General features: G+C 35.4%; 1 protein-coding gene and 1 long non-coding RNA gene across 6 annotated transcripts in view; both read left to right on the top strand.

Moving 5' to 3' along the window:
- FUT8 (fucosyltransferase 8) overlaps nt 1-22,862 on the top strand; it is a 317,460-nt gene that overhangs the window by 175,183 nt on the left and 119,415 nt on the right. Inside the window, exon 1 of one of the 5 annotated variants that reach the window (XM_029238550.1) lies at nt 3,699-3,906. The exons of the other annotated variants lie outside the window; for them this stretch is intronic. The gene's annotated coding sequence lies outside the window, so the exon portion shown is untranslated. Of the gene's footprint in view, nt 1-3,698; nt 3,907-22,862 lie in introns of those variants that run through there. 5 annotated transcript variants of the gene reach the window in all.
- LOC114904513 lies at nt 5,599-8,706 on the top strand. Its single transcript, XR_003795971.1, has 3 exons — nt 5,599-6,308; nt 6,666-6,737; nt 8,578-8,706. It is a non-coding gene; the product is annotated as an uncharacterized LOC114904513 (long non-coding RNA).

The raw sequence follows: 22,862 nt of genomic DNA on the forward strand, positions 1-22,862 counted from the left end.
TTTCATATACGTTGAATTAATTTTACCAATGAAAAAGTATTTCTAGTATCTACCTAGCTAATAACAAACTACCTTTGATTGGAAATATAGTTGGCTAAAGAACTTAATATTGCTGTTGCCTTTGAGATATGAGCTTTTCCCCAGCTTTACAGATGTACAGTTGACACATAACATTGTGTTCACTTAAGGTGTGCAACGTGATGATTTGATATATGTATATATTATGAAATTTTTACCATAATAAGGTTAGTTACACATTCATCACCTCACATAGTTACCTTTTGTGTGTGTGTGGTGTGAGATTTTTAAGACCTACTATATTAGCAACTCTCAAGTATACAGTACAATATTGTTAATCACAGTCAGCATGTTGTACATTAGATCCCCAGAACTTATTCATCTAATAATTTGGTCAGTTTGTTCCCTTTGACCACCTTCATCCATTACCCCACCCTCATCCCCCCTACCCCTGATTCTGGGAACCACCAGAACTATGAGTTCAGCTTTTTTAGAGTCTATCTATAAGTGAGATCATACAATATTTTTCTTTCTCTCTCTGATTTATTTGACTTAGGATAATGCCTTCAAGGTGCATCCATGTTGTCATAAATGGCAGGATTTCCATCTTCTTTCATGGCTAAATAATATTTGACTGTATGTATATATACCACATACTCTTTATTCATTCATCTGTTGACAGACACTTAGGTTGGTTCCATGTCTTGGGTATTGTGAACATGGGAGTGCAGCTATCTCTTGGAGATACTGATTTCATTTCTTTGATATGATAATTAGTGATGTTGAGCACTTTTTCATGTACCTGTTGGGAACTTTTATGTATTCTTTGGAAAACCGTCTATTCAGTTCCTCTGCCATTTTTTTTTTTTTTTTTTTTTTTTTTGCGGTATGCGTGCCTCTCACTGTTGTGGCCTCTCCCGTTGCGGAGCACAGGCTCCGGACGTGCGGGCTTAGGGGCATGGCTCACGGGCCCAGCCGCTCCACGGCATGTGGGATCTTCCCAGACCAGGGCACAAACCCGTGTCCCCTGCATTGGCAGGCGGACTCTGAACCACTGCACCACCAGGGAAGCCCCTCTGCCCATTTTTAAATCAGATTTGTTTTTTGCTCTTGAGTTGCATGAGTTCTTTATGTATTTTTGGCTATTAATCCCTTATCAGATATATGCTTTGCAAATATTTTCTCCCATTCCATAGATTGCCTTTTCATTCTGTTGATTATTTCTGTTGTGCAGAGCATTTTAGTTTGATGTAGTCTCACTTGTTAATTTTTGCTTTTGTCGCTTGTGTTTTTGGTGTCATATCCAAAAAGTTATTGCCAAGACCAATGTCAATGATCTTTCTCCCCTGTTTTTATCAGGAGTTTTATGGTTTTAATTGTTAAGCCTTTAGTCCATTTTGAGTTAATATTTGTGAGTGGTGTAAGATAGGGGTTTGGTTTCATTCTTCTGCAATGGGTATCCAGTTTTCCCAACACCATTTATTGAAGAGACTGTCCTTTCCTCAGTGAGTATTCTTGGCTCCCTTATTAAATGTTAGTTGACTACATATTCAAGGGTTCATTTCTGGGCTCTTGATTCTTTTCCATTGATCTCTGTGTCTGTTTTTAGTGCAAGTACCGTACTGTTTTGATAACTATAGCTTATAGTTTGAAATCATTAAGTGTGATGCCTCCAACTTTGTTCTTCTTTCTTAGGATAGCTTTGGCTGTTCAGGATCTCTTGTGGTTCCATACGACTTTAACGATTGTTTTTTCTATTTCTGTGGGAAATGTCATTGGAATTTTGATGGGGATTGCATCAAATCTTTAGATGTAATATCCTTTTTCATCCCTTCACTTTGAGCCTATGTGTGTCCTTAAAACTGAAATGAGTCTCTCTTAGGCAGCATATATAGGCATACCTCGGAGAATTGCAGGCTCAATTCCAGACCACCACAATAAAGCAGATATTGCAATAAAGTGAGTCACACAAATTTTTTGGCTTCCCAGTGCCTATATAGAGTTTATACTATACTGTAGTCCATTAAGTATGCAATAGCATTATATCTAAAAATATGTATATAATTAAATTACTTAATTATACTTAATTTAAAAGTACTTTATTGCTAAAAAAATGCTAACCATCATCTGAGCCTTCAGCAAGGTATAATCTTTTTGCTGGTGGAAAGTCTTCGCTCGATTTTGATGGTTGCTGACTGATCAGGGTGGTGGTTGCTGCAGGTTGGGGTCACTGTGACAATTTCTTAAAATAAGACAACAGTGAAGTTTGCTGCATTCATTGACTCTTCTTTCACATACGTTTTCTCTGTAGCATGCAATGCTGCTTGATAGCATTTTACCCACAGTAGAACTTCTTTCATAATTGGAGTCAGTTCTTCCAAACTCTGCCACTGCTTTATCAACTGAGTTTATGTAATATTCTAAATCCTTTTTTGTCATCTCAACAATCTTCATAGCATCTTCACCAGGAGTAGCTTCCATCTCAAAAAACCACTTTCTTTGCTCATCCATAAGAAGCAACTCCTCACCCGTTCAAGTTTTATCATGAGAGAGCAGCAATTCAGTCACATCTTCAGGCTCCACTTCTATTTCTCCTGCTGTTTCCACCACATTGTAGGGACTTCCTCCATTGAAGTGCTGAACCCCTCAAAGTCTACCATTAAGGTTGGAATCAACTTCTTCCAAACTCCTGTTAATGTTGATATATTGACCTCTTCCCGTGAATCACGAATGTTGTTAATGACGTCTAGAATGGTGAATCCTTTCCAGAAGGTTTCAGTTGACTTTGCCCAGATCCATCAGAGGAATCACTGTCTGTGGCAGCTATAGCCTTACAAAATGTATTTCTTAAAGAATAAGACTTGAAAATCAAAATTACTCCTTGATCCATGGACTACGGAATAGATGTTAGCCAGCTTAAAAACAACATGTATCTAGTCATTTTATGTCTTTTGATTGGAGAAGTCAGTATATTTACAAATAGAACAATTATTGATATGTAAGGATTTACTAATGCCAGTTTATTAACTATATGGGCCAGAATGTTGAAGAAGAAGATATACCCCCAAACTCATTCTGTGAGGTCAGCAGTACCCTGATATCAAAGCCAGATGAGGACTCTACAAAAACAAAACAAAACACTACCGACCACTATCTCTGATGAATGTGCAAAAATTCTCAGCAACAAAATATAAGCACATCTTTAAGTATTTATTCCCTAATAAAGTATTTTACTATTCCTAGAGTGTAGGTTAGAACACACTTACACCAGTATACACAAAGACATATACCACATATACCACGTGGTACAATATTTTAAAGTATTTTACTGACATTGTAGCACAGTTGTATAGAGACTGACTAATCTAATGTTATTGATAGTCCTGTATGGTAAGTTATAGTTTTTATCTTACTTTGTTTCTAATATTTGTATATATAGAACTTCTGCTTTAGATCAGATGTCGTGTATTTGCCTGGTCTACTCATTTAAAGGAAATAAAAAGTTTTGTAGAAATTATATTTTACATAAATGGTTCTTTTTAATGACCACTTATCTCAACTATAGTCTACAATGTTACACCTGTAGGGCAGTCATCTGTAAAATGATTATCTGTAGTCAGGTAAGAAATCTTAAGTTAGATGAACCATTTTTTTTTTTTTTTTTTTTTTTTGCGGTACGCGGGCCTCTCACTGTTGTGGCCTCTCCCGATGCGGAGCACAGGCTCCGGACGCGCAGGCTCAGCGGCCATGGCTCACGGGCCCAGCTGCTCCGCGGCATGTGGGATCTTCCTGGACCGGGGCACGAACCCGTGTCCCCTGCATCGGCAGGCGGACTCTCAACAACTGCGCCACCAGGGAAGCCCTAGATGAACAATTATTACTAGTCTAGTAAGTGAAAACAAGCAAGCATATGCTGAATTGAATTATGGGTTATATTAATGTGCAAAGATATAACAGACTTAATTTAAATGTTTTAAACTTCTCTATTTAGAGAACCAAGCAAATTAAAAAGTGCATTTTGCTTTCAAGGTTCAAGCCTCAAGAGAATGCAGTTTCTGTATATATTCAATGCATCTGTGCATGTCTAAATGTCCATACATTCATACTCTTCTCCGCTGCCCTGAGAATTCTTTCTGTCCACTGAAATCCTGTCCACTTTTCAAGGCTCTTGTCCAGTCAGCTTCCTCCAAAGCCTTTCCTCAGTTCCTTCTAGCATAAAATCAGTCTCATATTATCTCTCATAGTATTTTACTAGACATTGTATTAAAAACATTTATGGATTTGTTTTATCTTAACCCCTTTCTTCCTTTGTAACTACCTTGAAAGCAGGGGCTGTTTCATTCATCTTTCTATACTCTATAGTATTAAACCTAGTGCCTCCTTCAGAGTAACTTTTCAATATGTTCTTAGGAATGCATTTATTTAGAATTCTAATACCAAAATATTCTAGAGAAATTCACTGTAAGGATTAATATGTTTCTTTTTTTTTCTTCACTGATTGTTCTGCCTGTTCTTTATTTTTCTTTTGTTGAATCCAAACTGCTTCAAGGTAAAATTCTTGAGATTAATTTATTTGGGAAGCACCCTGACATTTTCTGTAAATGGTATTTGGACTTTTAGAAAAATATATATATGTATCTTTATGTCAAAGTGTAAAAATTGACAAGAATTGATGGTAGCTGTAGGAAGATGGGTGTTTAAAGTGCATGCCATATAGGTTGCCATTTTGCCTCTCTTCTCTTTACTGAATTCTACCCTTCTCCTCTCCAAATATTCCATCACTAGGAAAGAGTAGGCCTGGAGATGTTTCTTTGACTTTAACTGCTAAGGTTATTAATGATGTTTAAAAACTTTATAAGACCATGGTCTGTACTTCCAGTTGATGACTGTTTTTTTTACTTTATAAATGACTCTACAAGAGAGTGCACACCAGGAGGTGACGCTCATTGGGGCCATTTTGTAGGCTGGCTACCATACCTTGTACCATACATTAGTTACTTGTTCATAGAATTTGAGAACTGAAAAGGACTTTAAAGGTTATCTCTCTTAACTCTTTCATTTTTGCAGCTGAAGAGATGGAATATTGGTTGGCTTACTGAATATTTCCCCCAAGGTGCATGACTGCACCCAGACTAGAACCCAAGCTTCTGAACTTCAAGACAACTTTGTTCTTTTAGACCTTATAATGTCACCATTGGCTGTAGTAATGTATTGCAATTTGAGGATATATGTAAACTAAATATTTAATTATTTTAATAAATATTCCTACTTGTTCATATATTTCTTATTTACTTTATTTTAAAACACTTCTATCTCATTTCCCTCCCACATCAACTCTTAGGATATTCTCTCTATCTCTGTCTTTTTCCTTCTCTCTTTCTCAATTTTATGGTTTCCTAGCATGAATAATGATTGATTTGAAATGATAGCCAGGGTTAGGTTCTAGCTATATATAATAGGAAGTAACAGGAAATAACATTAACATGCACTTATAAAAATATGGATATTTTAAGCTGTTCCCCTTTTGACAGAGGTATGATTACTTGTAGTTTTTATTAAAACTTGATACAAGGAGCCAAAATAGGAGAGTAAATATTATTAAAGGGATTTTAAAAAGTTGTTATGTAACAATGAAGGCTGAGGAGTGGCATGTCTAGTTATCATAGTTTCCTTTGGAAATAACAGCTTCTGATTTCCTCAGAGCTGGCAGGACTCAGCATATGGAAGTCAGACTGCCTTGCCTCAGAAAGATACATGCTATATGGTACCTTAAAATATAATTACTGAAACAATAAAGTGGAAATAGCAAGGGATAGAAATAGTAGCTAAATATTAAATTACTGACATTGAAGAAAAGCTTGACATATCACAGAGAATGAAGATGAAAAAGCAAGGAATTAAAACAGAATGTAATAGATATGGAGTACCAGCAAAGATCCAGCATTAAGATACTTGCATGAAGTAGAGAATGGAAAATGTGGAAGAGAAAAATTATTCAAAGATATAATAAAGTTTTCTTGAAAAGAGTTAACAATTGAGTCCTCAAGTCAAAATAATATTTTGAGTCCTAGTGATTTTGATTGCTTGGCATACCTAGGTTAAATGATAGAACTTTGATATTTCTCCAGGTTTTCAGAAAGACTATCAAAGGAGGAAGGTTGAATGAAGCTCTTAGTAAACGTCTTCTCAGGAACAGTCAGTGCTGGAGATCAGTGTAACAATAGCTATATACTTCTGAAATAAAGAAACTGTGATCAAGAAATATTGTTCCTAGCCAAGATACCATTCAAGTAAGTATAAATTCAGCAGGCAGACACTCCCAAGTACCCATGAGTCCTTTTTGAAAAAAAAAAAAAAATCACTTAATTATGAAATACAGCCAATTAAAAGGTAAAACAAATTGGTAACAAAATTGGCAGTGACTCTATTTAATATGAAATACAAGACATTTATACAATTTATGATTATGGAATCTGATATATTTGTTATAAAGTTTGACAGTGTGGAAAATAACATGCCAACAAAATTTTGAGTTGAGGGTACATAAGAGTATTCTCGTGTTTTAGTTAATAATATCTAAATTTTTAAATGTACTTATAAAGACACTACTCCAGTCTATTAATATTTTCACATTTTTTTAACCTTAGATCTTTTAGAAAATATCCATTTGAAATTGAGAAATTCATGAATTTTCACTGACATGTTTCTATTAAATTCAGGTAAGATTAAGTGTATTATATTTTAAAAGCACAAATCCAACTTTTATAAAAGCTTTCAGATCTATTTTGATGTAGGCATTAAAATGCTAGAATTATCTTAATGTAAAAGTTAACTTATTTTAACTTTCTATGTGGTAGTATTTATTTGAGGTTTCTCTCTTCGTACTTCCTTTTAAGTCACATTAATTCTTTCAAAGAGTATGTAATAACTTTTACAAAAATTATTAAAGTACGTATTTATTTAGGAAAAAGTTATGACTAACAGATTTTTTTAAAATGAGGCCCAGAAATGATGTAAGTCAAATATTTAGTTTGTTTTATAACTAGGACAAGAGTCCGAGTCTTCTGATTCTTTTTCTACTGCTCTTTTCCCTCTCTTATACAAGTAATAATAGATGGAATTGAGATATTTTTAGGGTAGTGGTGTATAGAGCCACACTGTATCACAAGGAGAACAAATAATAGGCCCTGTGTGTGTGCATTGCACATCTGTGTGTGTGTATGTGTCTGTACATAATAGGCTGAAATTACTTATTAAGGCAAACTTACCTATTTTAGTACATGTGCTATTACTATTTTGTGAATAAAATTATATAGTTTAGGTAACATTTAGAAGCTTTTACAAATTAGGCGTAAAAGATGACAGTACAGTCCTAACGTTGAATCTCATGCATTCTTGGACTGTTAAAATATTGCTAAATATAAACATTACTGGGGCTTAGATTTTCAGAATTACTTTGTGTATGCATGCCTGATTTTATAAAAGCAAATGTACCCATGTATTAGTTGTGTGGTAACATTACTGATTTGCTTGTTTGAGGGGAAAGTAATCAATCTGAATTAATGACAACTGGGAGTTATATAACATTTGAAGATAAATACAGCTGTACTGCTTTTGAGTTCATGTAAACCAAAATGAGTCTAACAAACTATTTCTAATTAGAGAGCCCACTGGACCTGATATATAGTACCATCCATTTATACATCAATAATTACTGTATTTGTGTTCTGAAAAGAATTGTTTTTTTCTTTAAAATACTAACACCAACCTTTGCCCCAGTGAATATTTATACAATTAATTTACTTTTAAAACAAATATTCTTCTATGGTTTAAGAAAACTGACCCTAGTAGCTCGTTTAGCTTAATTTCCCACTGTTCCTTTTTCTACCATAAAACCTTCCTTTTCACTTTTACTTTCTATTCTCCTATGTGCCATACGCTCCAGCCATATAAAATTATATCCACATTTCCTGAATACAGTGTGCTCTTTCATACTGCTGTTCATTTCCTCATGCTCTTCCTTCTGCTTCAGATAGCTTTCCCTTCCTTCATCATCCAACAAACTCTTCCTTAATTTTCAGGATGCCCTTTTAAGTCCTTAGCTACACCAGACGTTGTCTCTTCTTGCTGTAGTCCAAACTCTTATATACAAAGTTATAACTGTTATGGTGTAATGTAATTCATATGTCAGCATTTGTGTCTGACTCTTCCACCAGGTTGTGAACTCCCTGAGGCTAGTAGATGTTTCTGATTCATGTTTGTGTCCTTAAGTACCTGGCATGTAAGAAGCACTAACAATTGTCTTTTGATTGAACAGTGATTCTTAGTCCTGCAGAGATCGTATTATCAGATTTTCTTTCTTCTCTCCTTTCTTTCCCTGCTTCTCTTTTCTTTCTCCAGCCCCTCTTTCACTGTTTTCCTTTTTCCCCTCCTCCCTCCTCAGTTTTGGTTTTTTTCTTCAATGATATGCAGAAGACAGGCAATTTTAAGTAGTGAGTGTTTGCCAGGGAAAAAGGGTCGTAAAATCTACCAATGGTTACTACTTCCTTGTTCTTACAGATTATCTGGGTGAGTTTATTTATGGTGGAACATCGTTTAGAAAAAGAGTCCTGATTTCATTAGAAACTTCTTGCAATATCAGAGTCTATTAATAGCATTATATAACTGGATGCACATAGAAGAAACAAGGAACGGTGAGTCTATACAAGCTTGAAAATAAGAATTTGGCACAGAGACTTAAAATTCTACAGAGAACACCATGGCACTTCCCAGATCTTTGCTTTGATACTCACCCTTTGTTTGTCAAGGACCTTGTTAAACGTATTGACTCAAAGTTGTTCACCATCAGTCATTCAGTATGAAGACCTTTCCTCTCATTTCTTTCCCTTCCTCTCACAGTAATAAAGGTATATGTAACTTACTTCAATAATATTTGACATGAGATTCCAGTTTTTTAAAAGATGATTCATAGACATGGTAAAACATTCAAATACTACAAAAGGGTATACAGTGACAATTTCCTGCACCAACCCACCCTCCAACCCCTCAGTTCCCCCTCCCACAGGCAGTTGCCTGTACCACTTTCTTGTGCATCCACTCAGAGATATCCTCCCTCTCTGTGAGGAAAGAAACAAATACATGACACACCAGTGGATTACCTCACTGGTCGGATTAATCTGCTTTAGCTGTGTGTTTGGTGTTTGAGAGCTCTGCCTGCTTGATTTTGTCCCTATAAGTTCACATTTTTTCCTTTATGATTGCGTAAAAATAAAAATCACTTGTTGACCATGAGTTCATGGGCAGAAAATTTGTTATTTTAATAGTCACTTAAACCATGAAAAACATTAATTCTAAGACTCTGGAATTTGAAATGACTTTGCAGTGAGTGTTTTCAACCCAACAAAGCCAGTTCATTTGTCACATGGGATATAAAGAGACAGGAAAGGGGCAGAGTTTGTGCTTTTGCTGAAATCTGAACACCTTGACTTAGCCGTAGAATTGTTCTTATATCTTTGCATCATGGGGTCAAAAAATAGATACCATTGGGAAAATCCCTTGAAATGTCTCTCTCTCTCCTCTTTAGCAAACAATGGGGAATACTAATAACGGAAAAGGTTTCATTGCCTAGATGGCAGCATCATGGCACCCAGTGTGTCACTTGTCTATTTCCTAAATGTAGATTAGTGTTCAGAATGTATTAGGCATATGGGAGAACGACAGTCCTTTTGTGAAGTCGGTTTTATAGTAAAAACCTGTAATTTTTTCTCCGGACAAAAGGTTTCAAGATGCTACCATGTATAGTTACATGGGTTCAGTACTTCAGTGAAATCCTACATGAGACATTGTTTTCCTAGGCTCCTGGTGTTCTTTGGAAATAGATCTCATACTTCAGGCTGTAATTATATGCCTGAGGGCAAAGGATAGTAATCTTTCACCCCCTTCTGCCACTCCATCTGCTTTGACAAAAATCTCTGTGGGGAGAAGTGGTGTTAGTGCCATATTTTGAGAATTTTACACATTTGTAATTTCATTGGAGGGGAAAAACAAACAAAAGCATTTCTGTGTTGACTTAGGAAAATGTTATATCCTGCAAGCTTGGGTTATTTTATCTATGTTTTGTTAACACACACGTATTTAACACATAGTGTTGTATAATAATGGAGGAAAACAGGAAGTACTTTGTTGGTACTTTGGAAACAAAGCCTAGTCTTGGGGCATATGATGAATTGTTCCCTCATAAGAATAGTTGTGTGAATACATTTGTTACTTAAGTGAGTGTGGTATTAGTTTAAAATTTTCCCATTTCAGTATGAAGAAATTCAAATTTATCTTTGAACTTGATATTAGTAGCCTGTGGCCTATCACTTGTCACCGTCTTTGATGAAAGGCAAATAAAAAATGTTGATATTTAGTTCAGGTTTAGACTGTGAAGTATTTTAGAACATGAAAGTGGCGTAAGATTCTACTTCTGAAAGCTTAAAATACATTATATCTTTTAACTTTAACTTCCTTGTTCTGACAAGGCAAGATGGTATATAAGAAAAACCCAAGTCTTTCTTTGAAAGGATTAAGCCTCAGTTGTTGATAATGTCTACCTCACTGGGGTTTTGTATCGTTTCCTTAGCATTGGCAAAGCAGCCTGATACTGCTGGATGAAAGACTGTTAAGTTAGTAAAGGTTTGGTAGTGCTGTTATGATTGTGCTCTTGCAAACCAGTGATCATTTTTTCATTGGTGACAGGAGGGGAAGCTGAGGAGAATCGCTACCTTGGTCTTAATCTCTCAGGTAGTGTAGTTTGAGGCTAGAACGCTTTATGAAGTGGGCCCCACCTTTAATATCTCAGCTGAAAATTAGTTGTTGCCTTTCTCTTAAACTCTTCTGGTGTGTAACCAAGAAAAATGTGTATTTTTAGAGCAGGCTTTTGTGGTATGTGTGCGTGTGCGTGATGTATAATCTAGTAGCATTGCACTTTACAGATACGGTTAACAGTGCAAGCAAGTCACAGATTGATGAAAACAGTTCTTTGCATGACTTGGTTGTGAATAGAAAGGTGTAAAATCTATTGCAAGACAATAAAAAAATTTTTTTAACTGGGAATAAACTAAGATCATTGCTTCTAGATCTCACCTCCTAGTTCTTCAGGAAGTTCCCAGTTGCTTATTAACTGAGGGATTAATTATGAAAGCTTTTCTGCAGCTTTGTGCATTTGCAGCCGTATGTGCAATTGGTTTTTTGCCAGCTCCATTTTTAAAACAGGCACTGAATGCCTTTGGATACATATGAGGATTTTTCACTTTGGTTTTGTGTCATCATTGTTTCTCTGCTGGAAAGTAGTTCACAAAAAATGATTGTGTGAGTGTGACTTGAAATCAAGTATACATATATAATTTATGGACAAAAGAACGATCAGGTTTGGTGGGGGGAGGGGTGTGACCTATGACCTATTTTTTTTTCCTATTTATTTTAGCAATGGCTTCTTATAGGGGATGTGATTGTGTTCTCTTAGAGAATGAATACACAAGTGGTGAGGTCTTCCTTGATTATCAAAGACATAAAGGGTCCTTCAAACTTCAACCTTTGGTGGAAAGCAAAAGAGGACTCTACCAGAGGATGGACTTGCGTTTAAGGAATGTCATTCTTTCATGCAGATAGCTTAGTTCTATCTAATAATGATACTAATGGACATTGCAATTTGTTATAGGACAGTATATCCTCCAGGATACAACCTTAAAAATTTGCAGGCATGCTTAATCACCTTTTCCCCTAAAATAATCCTTGTGGATCTACTATCCAATGATTTACTGCAATTTTGTTTGAACTTGCGTGGGTTTATCAGCACTGGGAATAATGCATTTCATGTATTTCTATCTTTTGTGGAAAATATTCCTCTCTTTTACTTCTTGGGAAACTATCTCTAGTCCTTCTTTAATGCATCATTCATTTGATAGGCACTTCTTGAGCATTTACTATATGTCAGCACTTGGGCTGGGCCATGCCATGTTCATGGAATTGAATATGACATGGTAGCTGCTCTCTGAGTAGAGAATTATTATTTGTGGATGTATTGGGTATTCTCCACCTCCCTTCCTTTTTCTTTCAAAGCAACAGATAATATTTACAATTATATTACCTTTCACATGATACTGTAGCATATCTTCACTGAGTCTTCCAGAAATTCTTTAGCAATGATAAGAGGTTATTGTTTGTAAAAATGCTTTTTGTTTTTCAAACAACGTAATTACTTTGCCCTTCTGTGTTTCTTGAAGTATCAGTATACTGTAATATCATCTGGGCTAGAAAATATAAACTTACCTAATAACAATGGAAAAGAAGTTTGTAAAATGAATTGACTAATTGCTGATCTGGAATCTAATCTTTGTCAGTAGAATTGAAATTAATTTGTGTCCCATTTAGATTCTGTTGACTTTTTTTTTTTTTTTTTGCCCTTTTGGAATGATTATTTCTTTAACTGAGTTAAATAAACATACACAGAGATGATCCCATGCAAATGCATATGCAAACTGGATGTAGTATGATTTTAACTATAGATCTACTATATAATAAAAACCACAGTTTTTACTTGGTTGTGAGTATGCATAAAGATTAAATGTACTTATTAATCATTGCTTTGACAACAGCAGTGTTCAGTTAGAATTCTCGGTATTGGCGTATCATTTATATAGAATTCTTTCCAAAGATTTTAATTCATTTACAGCCTCTATGAAGACTGGTTTCTGGAGAAGGATTGTATTCCTTTCTTTATGTGATAAGCTATTTTAATGTGACTGAAATTTTTAAAAGCCACCCTTCTTTCATTTTCATTTTCCTTCGGATTTTCCTAGGAGACTATAGTGGGGGTGTGCAGAATAGCTAGGGAAGTTACTAAATCTTATTTATCCTTTTAATAGTTTTCAGCTAACATCTCCAAGATAGCATAATAAGAAACCAGATAAGAAACTACACGATTCTTTGATGACTTAAGAGATTCTTTTTAAAAAATAAATCATAGCTTAAAATTTGTGAAAATTTCTCTCATAGGACTTTCTATATTGTAGTATATTGAGTTTTCCGAGCATGGTCCTGTATAAACACTTACTTTGATACTTAGAATGCTATTACATTTTTAAAAGATCAGTCATCCTGGTTATCTCAGCACCTTAATTCATAAGGCAAAGCTGTCATCATATTCTTTACAATCTTTATAAAATTTTAGGGATGTACCATAAAGATATTCCATAGTAGTCTGTGCTGTTCCACAGTAGAACACAGTGAAAGTGTTAATAGGTAACATTTATTGAGCCCCCACTATTTTGAAGCATTTCTTCTTCAATGTGAGTCTTTGTGGTGCTATTGTTATTTTCATAGTACAGATAGGGAAACAGGGGCTTAGAAAAGTTAAATAACTTGTTTAGAATCACACAGCTAGTAGGACCCTGATCAAGGTCTGACTTCCTCTAAAACCTGTGGTTTTAACCTCTATACTGCTGCCCTAATCAGCACTTACAGTGATGGTGGTGAATTAATCTGATTTAGTCACACTTATTGGAATGTTATATATCCCAGAGTGGCTTGGCTTGGAGTAAAGGGCGAAAGTTTTCTTTGGAGGCCTGGAAACTTTTTACACATATCTTAAAATAGCTGAGGATAATTCGCTCTAGCATCACTGCCCAATATGGACAAATAAATCCTGGTAACATTGAAGTGGGTATTTACAGCTTATGCCATCTCACAGTGAATTTGTTCTTAATGTATTTTAATTTATTCTGTTAACTAACAGGAGGGAAGAATAATAAAAAGCCTGGATTCCAGTTCTGGCTACACCACTTATTAGCTTTGGAACCTTGAACAAACCTCTCTGGACCTCCATTTCCATATGTATAAGGACACCTCTTTTTTCATGATTGTTCTGAGTTGCTGTAAATGAAATAGTTATCTTAAATGCTAAACATAGTACCTTGAAGATAATGAGAGTACCATATATGATAATAGCTATTATTACTGTACTATTTTCATTATTGATGTAGAACAACAAGAGTAGGGAATAAATTTAAAAAACAACAACAGCAAAACTTGCTTTGCAAAATTGAGCCCTTTGGAAACCAGCAGTTTGGTGATAAGCATTCAGATGGACTAATGAGAACTATCCTTACTTTAAAAACATAATCCTGGAGTTCAGGGTTTTTGAATACAAGCCACTTGTTCTTCTTGCTTGGTACTTGCAATAAGCCTTTCTCTGCTCAAACAAATAAACCCCCAAAAATGTTATAGTCCTAGCAATCTGTCAATTTATTTAACTTAAAAGAGTTCTAGGGACTTCCCTGGTGGCCCAGTGGGTAAGACTCCATGCTCCCAGTGCCGGGGACCTGGGTTCAATCCCTGGTCAGGGAACTAGATCCCACATGCATGCAACTTAAGATTTCACGTGCTGCAACTAAGAAGTCCTCATGCCACAACTAAGAGTCCACAATGCTGCAACTAAGAGTCCACATGCCACAACTAAGACCTGGCGCAGCCTAAATAAATAAATAAATATTAAAAAAAAATAAAATAGAAGGAGTTCTATTATGAGTATAAGTATACATGTTTCTACTTTTAGATGTGTCTATATATATGTGTGTATGTATATATATATATATATATATATATATATATATAGTTTTTTGGAGAAAAGAGTATACGTATGCATCTATTTAAATCTAGACTAATTTAGCATTGAGTGTTTGGTTAGGGGTCTTATGCTTATTTCTCTAGTTCAACTGAGTTTATTTTCATCATTGAGTTGTGGAGGAAAATAATGTTATGTTTCCGTAATACTACACTTATCTATTCCAAAGACTGAAATATTGTTTGAAGACATCATTTATTCAGAATTTTAGTAAAAATTTACAGATATTTTAATAATTTTTAAAATGTTTTTAAAACAAGCCTTTGAGCATAAGAACTTAATTTTTGCCTGAGCCCAGTTTCTCACCTTATAAATGTGAAATAAGCAAAGACAGAACCAGTCATCAGCAAAAACAGAAAAATATATGTTTTCAGAATATGGTGTCCACTCTATATCAGGAATATAAATAAGATAATCATTTTTCTGAAAAGAAGTTGGAGGAGGAGAGGAGAAAAGAGAACAACCTAAACTCATTGAGAATTACTTGTGTTTTTCTCCTCCTTTCCACACATACTTTTAAGTGGTTCGACTCTGCCTTATCTTGAAGCATTTCTTAAAAATCGAAGGTATGTTTTTTTGTGGGTTTTTTTGTTTGTTTGTTTTTTTTTGCGGTACGCGGGCCTCTCACTGTTGTGGCCTCTCCCATTGCGGAGCACAGGCTCCGGACGCACAGGCTTAGCGGCCATGGCTCACGGGCCTAGACGCTCCGCGGCATGTGGGATCTTCCCGGACCGGGGCACAAACCCGTGTCCCCTGCATCGGCAGGCGGACTCTCAACCACTGCGCCACCAGGGAAGCCGTCGAAGGTATGTTTGAAAGGAGACAAAAGTACCTTTTGGGAAATGTATTTTCAAAAAATTAATTTTATTTATTTTAATATATTCTTAGTTTGATATGAGTATTTTCTGAGATGTTCTAAATTTTTACTCATGCTAGGAAATGGCTGGTATAGGGTTATAAGCAAGCTATTCAAGTTTGGGCCTGAGTCATATAAAGGCCTTACCACTGTGTTACAGGAGACATCTGCTTAGAAGAATTTGAGGCTACATTCCTGGGCCAGACATCCAGAGATACTCTGTGCTTTGCAAGGTTTTGTTGTAAGGGTTCTGCTTCACGTTTTGAACTAGTAGTTGCAGTGTTATCATTTTATCCTTTGAACCTTGCCAATCTAAAAGATTTGCAGTAGTGTGAACTGGCAGACCATCCAGGTCTTTCCATTTCTTAATAAAGTCATTCACTGCTTTCTTAATTTGTAAGAAGAACTTTCCAATAATAGTTGTTTGTTTGTTTTTCTGTTTTTTGCGGGGTTTTTGCTACGTCGGGTCTTAGTTGCAGCAGGCAGGCTCTTCGTTGTGGCGCAAGGGCTCCAGAGCGCATGGGCTCTGTAGTCTGCAGCAGGCGGGCTCTCTGGTTGAGGTGCGAGGGCTCAGCAGTTGTGGCGTGTGGGCCCAGCTGCCTCGCAGCATGTGGGATCTTAGTTCCCCGACCAGGGATCAAACCCGCATCCCCCACACTGCAAGGTGGACTCCCAACCACTGGAGCACCGGGAAGCCCCACAATAATAGTTTATTTTAAGAGGTCTACTTGGTACATAAGCTCTGGCAAAAATTCAGTAATCTGCTGTAAATCCAGTGCCCAGAAGATACTCTCACCAGACTCTTGCCCTTTTGAGGATATGAAGAAAATTAGCTCTTACTATTGAGAAATGTTGTTGAAATGTAGAGATTTCTCCAAAACCCACTAAGTGTTAAAAGTAGAATAGCTTGATAATATTTCAACCCAGAAAACCTAGAATAATATGCTTAAATTTCCTGCTACAACCTGTATCTTGGGCATTTTCTTCCTTTAAAGGTATTCATTTCTTAATGCAAAGCATGAGTTTAAAAAAAGTGTGTCAATTAGATTTTTGACAAAGTAATTGGATTTTCCATTTACTCATACTTCAGTTTTACGAGTGCTTTATTTTTCACTTCTCTCTGATCTTTAGCTGACTACTTGACAAGAGCTTTGTTTTTTTCCTTGCCTTTACCACCTCATTCTTCTTTTTCCCCTTGGCTCTGGTAGCCAGTGATTTGTTTGTTAGTTCAAAAGTGTTTATGAAGCAACTACTGTGTGTCAGAGAATGTGTTTAGGTGCTAGATATAGAACAGTGCCCTCACAGATTTAACGTAGCAGAGAGGAGAGACAAGCACTTGAATCAAATAAGTGGTTATGAAAACAACCTAAATCACCATCAGTAGGGGAAGGGTTAAATAGATTATGATGTCTCCATGAAGTGAATATTTTGTAGCTCTTAATAGATAGGCATATATATTACATTTCTAGAAAAGTGCATAAGACACTGTCAACAGTGTTTGCCTCTATTGAGGGTCCATGGGGACTGGACTTATTCATTGTATACAATGTTGTACCTTAAGAAAGAAACAAACCTCTGGGGACTTCCCTGGTGGTCCAGCAGTTAAGACTCTATGCTCCCAGTGCAGGGGGCCTGGGTTTGATACCTGGTCAGGGAACTAAGCTCCCATATACCACAACTACTGAGCCCATGTGCCACAACTACTGAGCCTGCACGCCACAACTACTGAGCCCACATGCCACAACGAAGAGCCCACGCACTGCAACAAAAGCCCACGTGCCACAGCGAAGGTCCAGCAGAGCCACAATAAATAAATAAAAAATTAAAACAAAAAAACAAGAACCTCTGTATAAAAAAAAAAAAAGAAACCTCTATTCATGTATTATGTTTTCAGTGAAACTCTAAGTAAATAAAATTTAAAGAAAATTCAGCAGTACACTGAATAAGCAAATAAATAAGCAATTACATTAACAGGGGTGCTGTTGTCACATTTGAAGTGAGCAAGGACAACTGTCACTCTAGATTGTTCTGTTTTTGGCTGCTGGATGATGAAAGAATGATCTGGTTTACACTTTATTTCACTTGTCAAAATAAACATGGTCACAGGTTTTCTTGGAGGATTGAGCCTGAGACCTATTTTGTGTTGATATCACAGTACCTTAGAGCTGAATTTCAATACGGATTTTCCCATGTGATTATTCTGTTAAAACTGATGTTGTTGCTTGACCCTTCTACGCCTTCTTGGGTTCCATTTCGAATTTTTACACACTAGCTAAAATGAATAAGTATAACCACAGGAAGCAGTTCATTTGCATAAAATGATATTTTCTCTTGATAGGTCTCTTCCATCTGTCTAATTTGACAAAGCTCTTGGCAAAGCTTGACATTTGAATAAATGTAATTACTTTTTGTGCTTTTGCTGGGAATATTTTAGTTCCATGAGTGGCCACTTAAAATTCTAACTGAAAAAAAAAAAAAACAAATAAAAAATGAGCGTCTCTGAGTTACTCAGTGTAATGCCAATTTTCAGCCAGTTTAGTTCATATTTATAAATGGTCCAAATTTATGGTAGTCTTAGTAGTTAATTGGCAGGATGCCAATAATATACAGTCTCTTTATAGATTGCTTTTTAAAAAAATTGTTTTTATTGGGTGAAATGATCTTAGCTGTTCTAGTCCTCTATAGTAATGACTAAAAGTTTAGGTAGTTGATGAACAGCTATGTTGATTAATCTCTTCTAAATAAAAGATATTTTACTTGATATTTTTATAGCAATATTCTTTTTTTACTTTTTAAAAAACTTAATTATATATATAATTTAGTATAGTTGATTTAAAAAATTGTGTTAGTTTCAAGTATACAGCAAAGAGATTCAGTTTTATATATGTGTGTATATATATATATATATATATACACACACACACACATACATTTACATATATATATTCTTTTTCAGATTCTTTTCCATTATATGTTACTACAAGATATTGAATATAGTTCCTTGTGCTATACAGTAGGTCCTTGTTGTTTATCTGTTTTATATATAGTAGTGTGTATATGTTAATCCCAAACTCTCAATTTATCTCCCCCTCCCCCTCCTCCACACCTTCCCTTTGGGAACCATAAGTTTGTTTTCTACGTCTGTGAGTCTATTTCTGTTTCGTAAATAAGTTCATTTATATAATGCTTTAGATTCCATGTATACGTGGTATCATATATTTGTCTTTTTCTGTCTGACTTACTTCACTTAATATGAGAATCTCTAGGTCCATCCATGTTGCTGCAAATGGCATTATTTCATTCCTTTTTATGGGTGAGTAAAATTCCCTTGTATATATGTACCACATCTTTATCCATTCATCTGTCAATGGACATTTAGGTTGCTTCCATGACCGATTGTAAATAGTGCTGCAATGAACATTGGGGTGCATGTGTCTTTTTGAATTATGGTTTTCTCTGGGTATATGCCCAGTAGTGGGATTGCTGGCTCATATGGTAATTCTATTTTTAGTTTTTTAAGGAACCTCCATACTATTCTCCATAGTGGCTATATCAATTTACATTCCCACCAACAGTGCAAGAGGGTTCCCTTTTCTCCACACCCTCCAGCATGTATTATTTGTAGACTTGATGATGGCCATTCTGACCTGTGTGAGGTGATACCTCATTGTAGTTTTGATTTGCACTTCTCTAATAATTAGTTGTGATGAGTATCTTTTCATTTGCCTGTTGGCCACCTGCAAGCCAACGAGAGGGGCCTCAGAAGAAACCAGACCTGTCAACACTTTGAGTTTGGATTTTTAGCTTCATAACTATGGAAATATAATTTTATTTTGTTTAAGCTACCAGCTTATGGTATTTTGTTATGGCAACCCTAGCAAACTAATACAGCATATGAGAGTTCCAGTTTCTCTATATCTTCACTAACATTCAATGTCTTTTTTTTTATATTTGTTTATTTTATTTATTTATCTATTTTTTATTTTTGGCTGCGTCAGGTCTTAGTTTTGGCATGCAGGGTCTTTGTTGAGGCGTGTGGGATCTTTTTGTTGGGGCGTGGGCTCTTTGTTGTGGCCCGGACTTCTCGCTAGTTGTGGCATGTGGGTTTTTTTCTCTCTCTAGTTGTGGCGCACAGGCTCCAGGGTGTGTGGGCTCTGTAGTTTGCGGCACACGAGCTCTCTCGTTGAGGCGCATGAGCTCAGTAGTTGTGGCATGTGGGCTTAGTTGCCCCACAACATGTGAGATGTTAGTTTCCCGAACAGGGATTGAACCCATGTCCCCTGCATTGGAAGGCGGATTCTTTAACACTGGACCACCAGGGAAGTCCCCTATGTCTTACTTTTAATTATTATCATTCTAATAGGTAAGAAATGGTATCTATCTCTGTTTTAATTTGAATATCCTGGCAACTAAAATTTTAAAGTTGATCACTTCTCAGGATTATTAATCATTAAAGTTCTCATCTGTGAATTGCTAGTTCATATATTTTGTACATTTTTCTATTAGATTGTCTTTTTCTTATAGATTTGAAGGAGTTCTTTATATAATCTAGGTAACAATTTAGATACTTTCCATTATCCTCTCTCCATTGGTGAGTTGCCTATAAACTTTATTGCATACAAATTCCTGTTCCTATTTAAGGCAGTTAGATTTATCAATCTCTCTTTTTATAGTTTGGGCTTTTAAAATCTTGTTTAAGAAATTCACCTCTTTTCCAAGGTCATGAGGAATATAAAATTTCTTCTAAAATTTAAAATTTTTGATTGTCTGTTTATTTAATTTTCACATTTGCCAAGTAGGAAGCCAGCTGTCTAAGCAAGCACTTATTGACTACTTTATCTTTCCCTAATAATTTAGAATGATAACCTCCATCATATATTTTGGGATCTGTTTCTAGTTGCTTTATTCTTTGGTTCCATTAATTGATCTGACCTTATGCCAGTACCACACTAATGTTATGTTTAGTTATCTGATTGGGCAGATCCTCCCTCCTGTTTATTATTTTGCAAATTTTCTAGTCTGTTTGAGGATTTTGGTCTTTCATTTGAATCTTAGGATCACCTTGTCATTCAATTAAAAAATCCTTTTGTAATTTTTGTTAGAATTACATCCAGTCAATTTGGGGAATGGTTAATTCTTCAGAAAATGTATGATTTTTCTCATACAAATCTTGTTATTTGTTTAGATTTATTCCTTAGTACTTTATCACTTTGTTATTGCTATTTTAAATGTGATTTTTAAAAAAGATACATTTTGTAATTCTTGTTGTTTAGGAACGTTAAACTAATTTTTATATATCTTAATACTGTATCTAGAAATTTCCCTGAACTCTTAATGCAATTAGTTTGTGGATTATATTGGATTTTCTACACTAAAGACCATATCATCTGTGAATAACAACAGTTGTTTCTTCCTTTCCTTTGTTTGTAAGTCTTACATTTTCTTACGCCTTGGCTAAGACTTCCAGCACAGTGGTGAACAGAGCAGTGATGGCAGACATTTTTTCTGTTGTTCTTAACTTTAAAAGGAATACTTCTAATTATTTGATCCATGGAATGTGATTTTTACTAGGGATTTTTCGCTATATATTCCTTATCAACTAGGTATTCTTGGAATAAAGTCTAGTCATGATGTATTTTTTAAAACATTGCTATCTTTATTAATATATCACTTAGGATTTTAAAAATAAGTTTTTAATTGAATTGGCCTTTAATTTTCCTTTTCTTGACCTTTACACTATTTTTCTATCAACCTTATACTAATTTCAGTAATGGAATTTTGGAACTTCATCTCTTTATATTCCCTAGGAAAAAATTCAGATAGCTGTCTTATGAGCATTTGTGAAACTCATGTATAAAAACGCCTGATCCTAGAGTTTTTTTAAATTAAATAGGTTTTTGATTACTGATTCAATTTCTGTTTCTTCTTGAATCTCTTTTGGTAAGTCAGTTGCCTCTGGAAGTTATTTATTTCTTCCATATTTTAAAATTAAGTGCCTGAAAATATTCATAGTATTTTGTGATGAGTTTTAAAATTCTTTACCTGTGCTTATGATTCTCTTTTGATTCCTAATATTGTGTATTTGTGCCTAGGTTCTTTTTCTTAAATTAATATCTTTACTGTTCCAACGTTCATGGCAAAATCATTGAAAGTATTGATATTTAAGAAAGGCAACCTGTTTTAAATGAATTATTAAATATATTTCTGATGACAAAAGTTTAATTTCTCTGAGAGAGCTGTATAATCACTACACTTAGCCTACAAATTCACTGTTTTTTCATATTCTGACTGCAAAGCAGGAATTTACTGGTTTTCATATTTTTGGACAGATCTGCTGAATTCCCTGAAGAGTGGGGCTTATGTTTGTGTATTAGAAGGGCAACTTCATATTTGAATGAAGATTTTCTTCAAATGTCTTATTCAGGAGAATTTGATAATTTTTAAAATGTACATCATGTCAGAAAAACTGAACATGTACGAATTTTTAATAGGGAATGAGGATTATCTACAAGAAACCCTGTTTCATATTCCATGACATTAAATATAAGCAATAAACCAGGCCAGCCACACACTATAGTTTTCTTCCATTTCCCTGATGACTAATGATGTTTAACATCTTTTAATGTGCTTATTTGCTATTCTAATTTTTTTTTGTATGCAGAGTATCTATTCAAATCTCTCTGTCCATTTTTTTTTTTTTTTTTTCTGCGATACGCGGGCCTCTCACTGCCATGGCCTCTCCCGTTGCGGAGCACAGGCTCCGGACGCACAGGCTCAGCGGCCATGGCTTACGGGCCCAGCTGCTCTGCGGCATGTGGGATCTTCCCAGACCGGGGCACAAACCCATGTCCCCTGCATTGGCAGGCGGACTCTCAACCACTGCGCCACCAGGGAAGCCCTCTTTGTCCATTTTTGTTTTTATTTTTGTTTTGCTTGGGTTGTGTTCTGATGATTGGATCTTTTATATAGTTTAGACACAAATCCTTTAACAGATATAGGATTTGCAAATATTTTCTTCCAGTCTGTGTCATGTCTTTCCATTGTCTTAAGAGTGTCTCTCTAAATAAAGAGCTTTCAATTTCAGTGAAGGCTAATTTATCAATTTTTTCTTTTATGGATCATGCGTTTGGTGTCATATGTAAGAAAACTTTGCCTAACTGATGATCATAAAGGTATATATCTTTTTTTCTTCCAGAAGTTTTATTGTTGTAAAAGCTATCCTTTCTCCACTGAATTACCTTTGTGACTTTGTAAAAATCAGTTTTACATATATGTATGGTCCTATTCCTGGACTCTATTTTGTTTCATTGATCTCTGTTTATC

This window comes from Monodon monoceros, unplaced genomic scaffold (genome assembly GCF_005190385.1).
Source record: "Monodon monoceros isolate NGI ecotype Baffin Bay Population unplaced genomic scaffold, NGI_Narwhal_1 Super_Scaffold_21, whole genome shotgun sequence".
NCBI classification, from domain to species: domain Eukaryota; kingdom Metazoa; phylum Chordata; class Mammalia; order Artiodactyla; family Monodontidae; genus Monodon; species Monodon monoceros.